Source organism: Mustela nigripes, chromosome 12 (assembly GCF_022355385.1).
Source record: "Mustela nigripes isolate SB6536 chromosome 12, MUSNIG.SB6536, whole genome shotgun sequence".
Taxonomy (NCBI): Eukaryota; Metazoa; Chordata; class Mammalia; order Carnivora; family Mustelidae; genus Mustela; species Mustela nigripes.
In genome coordinates, this window is record NC_081568.1 from 33,649,480 (window position 1) to 33,664,142 (window position 14,663).

Genomic DNA, 14,663 nt, shown 5'->3' on the forward strand with positions numbered 1-14,663 from the left:
CAGGGACAGAGAGGAGGAGAGGCACCCCGCGACCCCGAACTTGGCTCTGGGGTAGTCAGTGGCGCCGGATCCCACAGTCTGGTGGGCGCTGCTGGTGAAAGCGGTGACGAGGGACGCCTGGGTGGCTCAGTGGGTTAAAGCCTCTGCCTTCGGCTCAGGTCATAATCCTGGGTTTCTGGGATCGAGCCCCACATCAAGCTCTCTGCTCGGCAGGGAGCCTGCTCCGCCCACCCCTCCCGCCCCGCTTTGCCTGCCTCTCTGTCTACTTGTGATCTCTCTGTCAAATAAATAAATAAAAATCTTAAAGAAAAAAAAAATAAAAGGAAAAGCGGTTGCAAGAAGCAGGTGGCTGGGGACAGGAGCGGTGCCGCGGCCAAGGACCGCCTGGCTCGGCGCCAGCCCACGTGCTGGCCCCGTCCCCAGATGCCCTGTTTCCCGGTTCCACTGGGACCTCAAACGAATCCCCCCCCACCCCCGGCTGGGCGAAAAGAGGGGCGAAGCCAGTCCCCTGCCTCCAGGGCCACCGCCACCGGGAGAGCGCCAGGCAGGCTGTGCTTGCCAGAAGATGGGATTGCGCACGGGGGGACACCGAACGGAGCTGGGAGGAAGAAGGACCCCAACAGAGCGGCGCCAGCACAGGTGGGGTCCGGCTTGGGGGGAGGGAGCTGTGCTGCCCCCAACCCGCCGCTGGGCTGGGTGCACCCCAACGTTAGTGATGCAGAGAAAACGTGCTTGGATCCCGCATGGAGCTCCCCGAGGTTCCCGCGGCTCCCTGGAAGGAGTGGCACGGCTGGGGCACCACCAGCGCCCACCCAGCGAATGCCTGCGGTGTGGCCAAAACCAACATCGCCTCTCCCAGATCATCTGGCGCTGGCGGAGTAACCACCAGCCCTCACCCAGGAATTGCGTGGTCGGTGCAAAGCCCTGAATTCCGAACCAGGCGTTGCTGCCGCCCACGAACGACCTGAACGTTATGCAGGCATTAGTGCTCCCACTTTCCGTTGTCCAGTCAAGCCGGTCCGTACAAGGAAACCTTTATTTTGTTTTTGTTTTTGTTTTTGTTTTTGTTTTTGTTTTTGTTTTTAGAGGCAAAGCCACGAGGGTCTCCCTGGAACAAATTTCCCTTAAGGAAGAGAGTTCCCGTTAGGCTGAGGGACATTATGACATTATTCTCCCTGAGGAGGCAGTACAGGAAGATTGTCACTCTCACAATTACATTTATACCCCACATTTACACAGCCCCAGTGTTATCTGTCAAGTTCCTAGGCATCATCTAGTCCTGTCATTGCACAAAAACTAAACGATACTGGCTGTGTTGACCCTATGTGAGAAAATTGAAAAATGCATATGCTTTTAGAAATTATCAAAAATAGAGTTGCCTTTGTGGCTCAGTCAGTTAAGCCTCTGACTTTTGATCTCTGCTCAGGTCATGACCTCAGGGTCGTGAGATAGAGCCCCACTTTGGACTCTGCTGGGGATGGAGCTTGCTTAAGATTCTCCTTCTCCCTCTGCCTCTCCCCACCTCTCTTTTAAAAAAGAAAAAGGTAAAAAAAAAAAAAAAAAAGAAATTATGGGGGCATCTGGGTGGTTCAGTGGGTTAAGCCTCTGCCTTCGGCTCAGGTCATAATCTCAGGGTCTTGGGATCGCCCCATATTGGGCTCTCTGCTCAGCAGGGAGCCTGCTTCCCCCCCTCTCTCTGCCTGCCTCTCTGCCTACTTGTGATCTCTCTCGCTCTCTGTCAAATAAGTAATAAGAAAAAACAAATTATGGAATGTACTTATAAATTTGCAAATTTAAAGAGTGAGAGTATAATCCTCAGTTCACAATACTTACTTCTTAGTTTTCCCTAGAAATTAAGATTTCTAAGTGTGAAGAATTGTAAATAATAGATATAATTAAAGCTACTGGAAATAATAAGGGAATTCCACATCTTCATAGGAGTTGTTTTCAATAAGACAAAGTGTGAAGAATGGGGGGGGGGTGTTTTCTTAAGGGAAAAGAAAGTAATTTTGTCTTAAAGTGAAGCTAATTGTTTAAAGAAGAAAAACAAGAAAAATTGGAATGTAGAAAAGAAAGTTGTGGAAGGGTTATAGAAAAGGAAAGACTGAAAAGGAATTTTAATGTGTTGTCCAATGGTTAAGATTAAAATTCCTTAACTTTCTGCTTTTTCTCTGTTAAAAGGACAGTTTTCTTGGATTTTTGGTATGTTTTTGATAACAGATTGTATAAAGTTTCTTTACTTTTTATAATAAACTATTTCTATTGCATAATATTTAGTCAAACTCAATCAAGAAGGTCAACAGAGAGTTGTAAATATTCTGCTAAATAGCACACTCTACATACATATATTTTCACTGTGGTAACATTGAAATAATCCATTTTCTTTAGTCACATAGTTTTGCAAATTAGGGATTAAATAAGGATACAAACACAGACAAACTTTTTTTTAAGATTTTATTTATTTATTTGAGAGAGAGAGAGAGAGAACATGAGAGTAGAGTAGGTCAGAGGGAGAAGAAGGCTCCCTCTGGAGCTGTGAGCCCGATGTGGGACTGGGACTTGATCCCAAGACTCCAGGATCACGACCTGAGCAGCAGGCAGTTGCTTAACCAACTGAGCCACCCAGGCACCCCCAAAAAACTTTTTTTAAATTGATGAGATTAACAGAGATTACAATTCTATTTAGTAATAAACCAATGATTGACCCTGACCCTAGGAACACAAAAATCAAAAGTAGCTCTTGTTCAGAGAAGTGTGGCGGAGGGTGCATAGAAGTAATACTTTGTGGTATCCATAGTGGTCTATTTGAGGTGATTTCTTTAAATTGCTACACTATATTGCTAACTCATAAGAAATAGTAACTAGCCAAAATCATAGTTGAGAAGGAATATTAACTCACAGAGGGGACACTTCTTGTGAATGGCAGAGCAGGGATCACAACACACATCTGTTCTGTGCCCATGTAAATGCTGACTTGGAGGATGGGGAGCAGTGGGCATATTCTCAACTTCTTTACTATCCTCAGGGTCTACTAAACCATCAGGCCCACTAAGGCTGCCAGCAGGCTGGCAGCAGGTAAAACGATCTTCCAGTCCCCAAGAAGGTACTCTCACAGGTGGCCTTTGGATTTTCTAGGCTCCATCTCCATCTCTGGTTTCCTGTGTCCCATGAGCATCACCAGACTGCAGGACCAGCTGGGTGTTGGGCACTGCGGCCACATGACCATTTTGCTCAGAGCAGGGCTATGAGATCTGAGGACTCTGGGAATTCTGACCTTCCATTTTCCTTTCTGCTTGATTTGCTAGACTCCTTCTAAGCTCCTTCTCCACGGAGAAGTTTTTCAAATGTGCAGTTAGACCATGTATCTTTGTCTTGTAAGTTTCCACTTCAGCTAGCGCTGGTGTTACATTTCCAGCAGTCTTCAGTTGCTCCTTCCGTTTCAGCTCGGTGTTTGCAGTTCTTCCGCACATCTATTGAATTTTGTTTTCTCATCCTACAAGAGGCCTTTACCTCTATTATACTTTTCTGTTTTGTCAGCAGTTTCTTTGGTCACTTCACAGACATACCCCTCTGTTACATTGTCAGGATCTATCTTGGCTGCGGAAGGTGGCGGCTTTCTATCTCATCTTGAGTACAGCCAGCACGAGCTGGGTCCGTCTTTATGGAGGCATCATTCCCGTTTTTGCTGATTCCCAGTTTTCCTTGTGAAGACACTGTTGCTCTTGGTTGATTGGTTTATTTACTTGATTTTGGAGCCTCTGGCATTCCTCGATTTATTTTTTTTTTTCCTTTGTAATGATCTGTTACCATTTGAAGACAAAGTTTCAAATCATCAACTTCTCTTCTCAGTTCACCAGTCTTTCCCGCCACCCACCTTTTTCCCTCCACAGCATTCAGTTTAAGTTCTGCCATTGCATCCGCTTTTTTTCTCAAGTGTGCAATGTGGAGATCTGCCATTGTTTTATCTTGCACAACTACAGCATCACTAAGTTCTTTGGCCAGAAAGGTAACTTCTTGCCTGAACCTGTTCCTCTGCTTATGAACTTGCTCCTCTCCTCGAAAGAAAGAAAGAAAGAAAGAAAGAAAGGAAGAAAGAAAGAAAGAAAAGGGGGGGGGGAGTATCTTCCTTGCTTGAGAGTGTAAACAAAGAAAGTCCTTTGCAGATTTCCTTTTCAGCCAAACAGAACTACAGCCGCCAATCTCTTTGAAATGAGTAATCATGCTTGCCTTTTTTTTTTTTTTTTAAGTTTATTTATTGAGGGAATCTCTATACTCAGCATGAGGCTTGAACTCCCAACCCCAAGATGAAGAGGCAAACACTTCCCCTACTAAGCCAGGCAGGTGCCCCTGAGTAATCATGCTGTCTTTGTTCCCATCTAAATTCTTTAAAGTCTGGACCGTTGACACTAGCTTGGTATTTTCTGATTTTGGTATTCTTCAAACGTATCTTATAAAGTTCCTTTTCATTCTTTTCCATCTGTAACTGGCATCAGTTTTTCTCTTTCATATTGTGCCTTCCTGAGGTTGTCCTTTAAACTGTCTAATTCATGGGGTGCCTGTGTGGCTCAGTTGGTTGAGCCTCTGGTCTTGATCTCAGGGTCCTGGGATCGAGCCCCGCATGGGGAGCCTGCTTCCCTCTCTCTCTGTCTGCCTCTCTGCCTACTTGTGATCTCTCTGTCAAATAAATAAATAAAATCTTTTTTAAAACATCTGTCCAATTTAGTTTCTTTTTCAGTTCACTGACACAGTATCTTCCTCAAGCTGGAGAGCTTTGGATGTAGCATCATTGTATCTCTTCTTAAATTCTTCATTTTCCATTTTTAATTCTGTGATTCTTCCATGAGACCTTTCTGCTGTGCTTGCAGTTGGTCATGTCTGTCTTTCTGATGGTTAAGTTCTCTTTCCATGCTTCCAACTTATTCTCAAAGTTGTGGTGTTCTTTTTCCAGAACAACAATTAACTTTAATAGTTCTTTTTCTTTCACAGTTTTTTCAGTTTTCAACTCAGGAAGGCCAGCTTTTTGGTTACCACCAATATGTCGGAATTTCCTTCATCTTCCATAGCAAGTAACTCTTCAACTGGAGAAGCTGGAAACTGGAAAGGTGTACTTCTTCCATGAATTTCACCCTTATGGGTAATATAACAGAACTGATGAAATTCTCCATATCTTTTGGAAGGTAATATCCTTGAAATGCTAATACACAATTAACTGTTAATCCTTCAGGCTTGGGAGACCATAAAATTGTGTAATAATCACAAGCAGTACCCCCTCCAACCTTGAATATACCAATCTAATCTTTTGGATGTGGATGGATATGTAAAGGCCTATTTAGCCAGAGCGATTCCATCCAGTTAAACAGTGATTTTGTTGTTTATGCAGTAAAACTTAAACTGACCCTTCTCCTCCCCCCCCCCCCCCCCCCCCCCCCCCCCCACCTGGGAACTTACATAAAAAGCAAGTCTGAGAACCTAATAAAATATGATCGACCAGTCCCAGGTAACAGAGCCCAAACACAAGGGCAGGTCAGGCCAGGTGGAGACATCCAATAGTGGAGGGGGCATACTGTCTCCCTAGCTACCAAGGAGTTTGGGCCCCGCCTTTTGGGCACCTTTTGGGGGCCAATTCTGACCAAGGTGATGGGCTAGTTCAATTATCTACTATAGGGTAAATTGCAATTCAATTGGCCACCCGTGTGTGACCTAGCATGACTATGCAGCTTTCTCTGTGTGTTACAATCTCATTGGTCACCCATGTGTGGCCAGGCTCAACCACATGACCTTTGCCCTTTAAAACTTAGTCTGTAAGGCAGGGAGGAGTCGCCCTCTCTGTAAGAGGTGAACGGACCAGTGGGTTTGATTCTCGATGCTTGGAGTGAAATAAAGCTTTGCTTGACCTTTGCTTTGTATCAGTCTCGCTCCTTTGATTATGGACCCATCAGATATATGGAGTTAAGGTATAATGACATTCCAGGTGTACATTCAGAAGATAGCTCTTGGCCACATTTTGAGAGATGACATGGGCAAAGTTGGAAGTCTGCAAGGGGACTTCTTGAAGGGATATTACTGTGACTCCTTTGAGGGACAGAGGGAGCATTAGAGAGGCTTCTGGGCCTATACCACCATCAAATACCAGACCTCTTGCACCACCACTGCCTCCCTCCACCGACTAACTACACTTCCAAGTGTTTTTATCTTTTAAGTATTAAGTTTCATAATAATCTGTGGCCCTGGGGCCCTGGTTTGCTCAGTGGATTAAAGCCTGTGCCTTCAGCTCAGGTCATGATCCCAGGGTCCTGGGATCGAGCCCCACATTGGGCTCTCTGCTCAGCAGGAAGCCTGCTTCCTCCTCTCTCTCTCTCTCTCTCTCTCTCTGCCTACTTGTGATCTCTATCTGTCAAATAAATAAATAAAATCTTTTTTTAAAAAATCTGTGGTCCTATTTAGACAAGCACTTTAAAACCTTTTCTAAAATATTATTTAAAAACTCCCCAAAGTCAAATTGTAAATCAAGTCTTTTTGACATGCAAGATTTCAAAGTATTTGTTGAACTAGGCTTATTTGAATTGTAAATAAGTGTAAAGTATTTGTTAAATTAGGCTTATTTGACATGTAAATTTCATGAGAACTATTGTCAAATAAGTAATACTAAGCCTTCTTTATATTGTATTTTTAGATTGTGTCACATGTGGGTGAAGTCCGTTCTCCCTATGCAAGAAATGTCCCCTCATAGCCAGGCTTTTGTCATCTTGATGTCTTTGTAACATGACAACACTCTCCTCCTGAATCAGGGAAATTAAGATGGGTGAACAATGGTTGTAAATTAAATGAACAGTCAGGGCTGTGGGAAACCCAAGACACCTGCTTGGTTCTTCCCAGCTCTCTGGCAAACCCCATTTTTTGGTTTTTGCATTTCTTCACCCACCCTAGGACATTTAAGATGACTCAAATTATGAAGAGACATTGATGGAAAAATTTCCATAATTTTGCAAAAATAGTTTACCAGCAATAATCTTGGAACATAATCCATAGTCCTATAAAACTGGTTTCGTTCCTAGACCTCCTTCTGGACCTTTTGAACACCTGCAGCTGGACTTCATTCAGCTGCCCCTTATTATGGATTATGAATATGTCCTTTTTATTGGATGTGGTTTTCCAGAGGGGCTAAAGGTTTCCCCTGCTGCAAAGCTGATGTCCTCTTGGTAGCAAAGAAACTGTTAAAAAATGTGTTTTGGGGTGCCTGGGTAGCTCAGTGCCTCTGCTTTCAGCTCAGGTCATGATCCCAGGTCAGGCTCTCTGCTCCTCAGGGAGCCCGCTCCCTCCTCTCTCTGCCTGCCTCTCTGCCTACTTGTGATCTCTGTCTGTCGAATAAATAAATAAAATCTTTTTAAAAAAATGTGTTTTGCACTTGGTATACCTTTCCTAGTCTCCAGTGATGGAAGAACCCACCTTCACCAAGCCAATCATATGAACTTTAATGAAAACCTTGCGACTTCTTGGAATTATCATTGTCCCTATCAGCCTCAGTCTTTAGGAAGGTTGAGAGAACTAATGGAATCCTTAAACTTAAAACTTCTTAACTTGCCAAAACAACTGGAATTCCCTAACCTGAGATATGCTTTTGATTTTGCTGACTGCTAATGATATCCAATGATATTCCACATTAGATAGCTACCAACATACCAGTGTCTATTGGAATACAGCTTTCTGCTGATCCTTTATTATTTCATGCTAATATAACTGGCTGAGTAAGTCTTTAATGTCTTATGCTTAAGCCCGTCAACAATAGATTAAAGAAGCCTCCCCAGATTCCAATTTAAAGGATCTTGCTGGTCACAATGTGGAGGCTGGTGATTGGGTACTCTGGAAATATTATTAGATAAAAACAGCCCTTGAGCCTTGTTGGAAGGGACTTTGCCAGGTGTCCCTGACCATGGACACCGCTGCAATATTAGAAGGCATTGAGCCTTGGGTACACATCTGACAACTGAAGAAGGCTCCACCTGCTATCTGGTCCTGTGTAGACCCTGGAGACCTCTGAAATAAATTGCAAGGAAGAGAGATACCTTCTTCCCAAGACAGGGGATCAAGACTTCATACTATAGGGCGCCTGGGTGGCTCAGTGGGTTGAGTCTCTGCCTTCAGCTCAGGTCATGATCCCAGGGTCCTGGAATCAAGCCCCGCATAGGGCTCTCTGCTCAGCGCAGAGCCTGCTTCCCCCCTCGCTCTGCCTGCCTCTCTGCCAACTTGTGATCTCTGTCTGTCAAATAAATAAATAAAATCTTTAAAAAAAAAAAAAAAGACTTCATACTATAAACATGAAATACTTTCTCCCACTTTTCTTTTCCTTTACTTTGTCATTGGCCTGGAAAGACCACCCTCATTCATCTCACCCAGGCCATTGCTAAGAGGGGATAACCTTTTAGATTGTTGGATTTATCATCAAAGATTCTGATCTATCCATGATGCTGGAGATCCATCCTCTCATCCTCCCTGTGACCAATTTCTCTTCTTTTCCTAATGTCATTGCAAAATACAATCAGTTACCCATAGAAGTCTTTTACTAACTTCAACTTTTATGTTCAGAACAACCAGTGCCTTGTTTTCCCTTTCTCTGATAGTAACTGTACTTACCCAATGTGTGCACTAGGCTAACACTATCTTGGACAAATCCAGTATGATGACCATTCCATGATCTGAAGACTTCTTGAGTGTAGCACCCTCACCATTTTTTCTTTCTGTTTAATCACACACTTAAGTACAGTCTTGGGGTATAACATCCTTGATCTGTTCTGGAGATAAAACTGTGATTTTCAAATATTTCCTCCTGGGTGGTCCCCCAGCACATAATCCCCAACCCTTAGGACTACATTTAGCATGCCTGCACTCCCTACACCATCTGGTTAAAAATGGAGTGCATTGGCATTGGGTAGAGGAACGTCAAGCTACCTTTGACCAAGCTAAGATATTAGTTGCTCAAGCACAGGCTTCTGGTCATGGAATGGTCCTTGACCTCGTATCCTTGGACCCTAGGTGTGTTACACAAGATTAGATGAATTGGCCATTATGGCAGAAACAGCATGGTAAGTTAACTCCATTGGGCTTTTGGTCACAACACTGGCAGGAAGCAGAGATCTGATATTCTCCTACTGAACAAATGTTGAGTCAATAAGACCCTTTAGTAAGTGGAGCACTTAATGGCTGCTCTTCTGGTAAATGTCTGGCCTGGTTTGCCTATAAAGGGGTGGATGGATGGGATGTTTGCAAGACCGGCACCTGTCATAGCACAAGCCTCTATGATGCCTACTTACAACAACAGAGTGTTCTTTCCACTAGTCCATTGGGAGATGAATTACATGCTATGTTTGGGTCCATAGAATATGAAACCTTTAATATCCCTCCCAGCCTCTTATGGAGAGTCCCCCTCCCCCCAAGTAAAGGAAGGCACATACCCTATTCCTAAAGATGCTTGGTATATAGATAGCTCTGGTAGAGAAAATCCTAGTCACTGGACTGCAGTAGCACTCCAACCCCGGACTGATACTATGTGGTTTGAGACTTGTTCGGGGCGGGGGGGGGGGGGATGTGTGTGTAAAAAAAAACAGCCAATGGACTGAATTGAGGGCTGCCTGAATGATATAAATCCATATGAACTTTGGCTTCTTATCCTCTGCAAAGACATTTGGGCTATCTATAAGGGTTTGACAACCTGGGAAACCAATTTTAACTCCTAATAAACTCTTGGCTGAAAACTGCATGTGTCCCTGTGGGAGAAAAGCAATGTTACTTGGGGACAGTCTGAGCCTGGTCTTGTGAAAGCAGAGTTCAGATTTCACAGTGTAATCCAAATCCATGAATGTCCTGATGTTAACTGGAACCCCAGAAGAACTTGTGAGAAGATTCTGTTTTCCCCAAAATGTAGGAAACACCAAGAGAACCATTCTGGATGGACTTACCTGGAACATCTGCTCAGGAAAGAGAAAAGAAAGATAGAACTTCTCCTGGGAAAGGGGAGAGTATCAGAAAGGTGACAAGTAATAAGACACTAAGTAATCACTCCTCTGAGGTTAGGATTATTGTTAAGGATGAAGGGAGGGAAAAGGGATAAAAAGATAAAATTTCTCCTACGTTTCTGAATTGTACTAAATATGAACAAGAAAAATACTTAGCTTAGTATTGTACTAAATACTAAATGTACTAAATACTTAATACAGTACAGAAACCTAGATTAAGCTTAATATCATACATGTTTGCAAAGAAATCATACTAAGGAAAACAGTTGGCGGGAAAATAACCATGTAGGGTTAGAGGTAGAAACTAGAATGCTGAGTCAAGTTTTTTAAAAAAGTTAATAGAGTAGAGTTTTAGTTAGGAGTCCCTGATATCTGAATATCAGATAGCTTTCCTCTAATTACAAGTGTTATGCTATCCTCTGATAACCACTTTTGGAAAAATACATTTTTTTCAAAAATCTCAACAAAGATTAACTGAAATGTCTCTTGAAACAGGCTCCTGGTTCCAAGAGCCCACTCAGAGGACTAAGTTCAAAGCTAATCAGATGGGTGGGCTTGGGGTCGAGAGAGAGGGGGGATGCCAGCAGAGGGGTCAATTCTCTGGCTCATAAGAATCCTCAGATTTACACATTAAACTTGAACTGACGTTGTACCATTTTTCATGGACAGGAATGAAAATAGTCATGTCCCAGCATTTTTTTTTAAGATTTTATTTACTTATTAGACAGAGATAGACACAGTGAGAGAGGGAACACAAGCAAGGGGAGTGGGAGAGGGAGAAGCAGGCTCCCCATCAAGCAGGGAGCTGATGAGGGCCTTGATCCCAGGACCCTGGGATCAGAACCTGAGCAAAAGGCAGGCGCTTAACGAATGAGCAACCCAGGTGCCCCAATGTCCCAACTTTTAAATTGTGATCACTCAGAGGACATCAGCACCTTTAGATTAGCAACATCTAATAAGATGTTTAAAATTCTGTAATCCTGTATTCACTACAGTAATAATGCATTGCATTTCTTAAGTGTGATCTTTTAAGACTCATCAGATTTTTGTTATACAGTGTGGCTTGGTTACTTCTGTACTCAGCCACAATTAACCCATCTTCTCCCTTGAATAGTAAGGTCAAGACATCTGAAAACGGCATTTCCAAATTTTCCTTGCCAACAAAGCTGCAGTTAGTCTTTGTCAACGGAAGGCACCCTTGCCTGGAGCCAAGGCAGGAAGAAGTCATGCCACTTATGGCTTTGGCAGTATAAGAGGAGCCCAGTTAATGAGGCTCACACAGCATTAGCTACTTCCTCCTTTCCTGACCGAACTTGACTGGGAGAGTAACTGTGACCGGGAGCAGTTTCAGAAAACAACTCAAAAACAAGAATTTAGGGACACCTGGGTGAAGCCGCTGCCTTCAGCTCAGATCATGATCCCAGGGTCCTGGGATCAAGTTCTGCATCAGGCTCCTTGTCCAGCAGGGAGCCTGCTTCTTTCTCTGCTTCTGCCTGCCAATCTGCCTGCTTATGCTCTATGACAAATAAATAAATAAAATCTTTTAAAAAATCTTTAAACACACACACACACACACAAGAATTTAGGGTGCCTGAGTGGCTCAGCCATTAAGCGTCTGCCTTTGGCTCAGGTCATGATCCCAGCGTCCTAGGGTGGAGCCCCATACAGGGCTCCCTGCTCGATGGGGGAGCCTGCTTCTCTCTCTCCAGCCTCCCTGTGCTTGTGTTCCCCCTCTCAATATTTCTCTCTCTGTCAAATAAATAAATAAAATCTTTAAAAAATAAAAATGAGAATTTAGAATTGGTTTTCAGAACTAAATATAAGCATAGCCCTAGATGATGAGTGCTGATAAATTTGCTAAACTTGAACACGATGATTGCTTCATTTGTACCGAAACACGGTTGACAGGTAATAACTTTTTATTGTCTGTAGTGAAGAATCAATTGAAGTCAAAATACGGGATATCTAATTGTCTCTACTGACCTTTTTTTTTTTTTTTAATTTTAAAAGATTTTATTTATTTATTTGAGAGAGAGACAGTGAGAGAGAACATGAGCAAGGAGAAGGTCAGAGGGAGAAGCAGACTCCCCATGGAGCTGGGAGCCTGATGTGGGACTGGATCCCAGGACTCCAGGATCATGACCTGAGCTGAAGGCAGTCGTCCAACCAACTGAGCCACCCAGGCGCCCTCTACTGACCATTTTGATGGGCACTGTAGGCTGTGATGGCTACCTCCACTGAATTGCAGGATTTACAAAAACAAAGTGAAAGACTCGCGGATTTAAATTTTTTGAACCAAAAATTTCAGTGATGCCCCTAAAAGAAGCCTTATTTCTTACAAATACAGTGATGTGAGAGCCAAAAGTCAGACCCCAACTTTGATCCTTTTAGAGGCAGAATTAAAATATAAGGTGAACTCACATCTTCACCACACCTCTCATGTGCAAGGAGTGGGGCGGCGCTGGGGCGGCGCTGATCAGCAAGTAATAAAACTCTATGGATTCAAATGGGTTAATTCCAGTGGATCTTTGTAAATACAAGAACCTTGAATCTCTACACCTCTCTGAGCTTCCTTTAAAGAAAGAACCCCTCTGTTTGAGGAGGCTAGCCCTTTCTTGATTAAAGATACTGAGATCTCACCTGTGAAAATTAGCTTGAAGAATGTGCATTCCCCTCAAGTTATAACCACAAACATCCCAAACCCATAACTGGATGCAGATGCTAGAATAACCCAAAGGGACAACTGTAAAGTCTAAATTTGGATTTATTGCTCATATACCAAAACAATTGCAATAGGTAGATAATTTGTATTGGCAGAAACCTTTGGAACGTGTATGGAAATGAATTCTAAAGGTACTATATCAAGAAGCTCAGAACAAGAATCAAAAATTTATATGAGTGCAGATGGGTCCCTCATGTACATAAGGTGAGAAACTACAAGCTTGGGGCATCTGGGTGGCTCAGTCCATTAAGATTCTGACCAGTGGGGTGCCTGGGTGGCTCAGTGGGTTGAGCCCGTGCCTTCGGCTCAGGTCATGATCTCAGGGTCCTGGGATCGAGTCCCGCATCGGGCTCTCTGCTCAGCGGAGAGCCTGCTTCCCTCTCTCTGCCTGCCTCTCCATCTACTTGTGATTTCTCTCTGTCAAATAAATAAATAAAATCTTAAAAAAAAAAAAAAAAAAAAACTGACCAGCCCAGGAGACCACCTCAAAAACCCGGGGGGAAGAACCCCCAGAGGAGGGTCTGTTTGTTCTTCTCCCCCCCCCCCCTGCTCTCTCTCTCTCTCTCTCTCTCTCAAATAAATAAATAAAATCTTTTTTTTTTTAAATGGAAGCCTAGATCAAATAATAAAAAGGAATCTGGTGAGATTTTGGTTTTAAAATTAATGCAAATTTTGTGCAAAACTTCATAGAAATTTCTTAAAAACTTAAAGATAATGTTCAAGACAACCCTTACAGTTTGATTTCTCTATTTCATCTGAAAATACATACTTTCTTTTTTTAAGATTTTATTTATTGGAGCGAGAGGAGAGAGACAGCAGGGGGAGGGGCGAAGGGAGGCAGAATCTCCAGGAAACTCCGCACTGAGCAGGATCCAACCTGGGGCTGGATCGCTCCACCCTGAGATCATAACCTGAGCCAAACCGAGACTCAGAAGTTTAACCGACCGAGCCACCCAGGCGCCCTGAAAATACATCTTTTCTTTATATATACTAATATATATCCACATTTTTACACAAAATTTTAATGCATCTGTATTAACATATATTAGTAGAAGACTTATTTTCCTATTAGCATTCAGGTGAACCATGCTTATTTATTTTACTCGATCCATCACCATAGCTCGGGAAAATATGCTATAGAAGGAAAGATGAGAAAATTATTGAGGACGGGGGCAGCCTGCGCTGCAACTTATAAGGCTTTAGGTGCGGGGCATTCCGGCCTAACTAGCCCCACTGCCCCACTCCAAGCCGCCCACAGGCGCCGGCACATTCAGAAACTGTTGTGGAAAAGATGTGAATGACTTTTCTCCCGCTTTTGGCTCAAATCAATGGCATGAAAACGGAAGCAATTTTTCGACTTTCCTTCTCCTTACGAGGATCCCTACCGGGTGCAGGGGTGTCACACCGCCGGCGATGTTCGGGTGAGCAGAAGTTAACGTGAGAAAGGAAGGAGAAGAGCGGAGCAATGAAAAACACGGGGTGACTCTCAGAAAGAATGCAGGAGAGAGCCCGCCACACTCCTTGAAGTGGGCAGGAAACCAGCCCCAACAGCAGACCGGGGTGGGGGCGGGGCTTACTGCCCAGCCACGCCTCCTCGCTCTCCGAGCGCTCCCAGTTTAGTCTCTCACCACCCTCCTCCCAAAGCCCGTCCCATTCTTTCTTTCCTTTCCTTTCCTCCTCTCTCTCCCTCCCTCTCCATCTCCTTCTCTTTCTCCCTAATACACCTGACGTTTTGTGAGCCTGAGTGTGAAGAGTTACCCAAATACGGTGGAACGTTCTAGAGTCCCAGGAGGGGCGCCTGGGTCGCTCAGTGGGTTAAGCCTCTGCCTTCGGCTCAGGTCATGATCTCAGGGTCCTGGGATCGAGCCCTGCATCGGGCTCTCTGCTCAGCAGGGAGCCTGCTTCCCCCTCTCTCTCTGCCTGCTTCTCTG

General features: G+C 43.8%; 1 pseudogene; it reads right to left on the reverse strand.

The window, feature by feature from the left end:
* Positions 1–2,861: 2,861 nt before the first annotated feature.
* LOC132027502 (tax1-binding protein 1 homolog) overlaps positions 2,862–14,663 on the reverse strand; it is a 12,795-nt pseudogene continuing 993 nt past the window's right edge.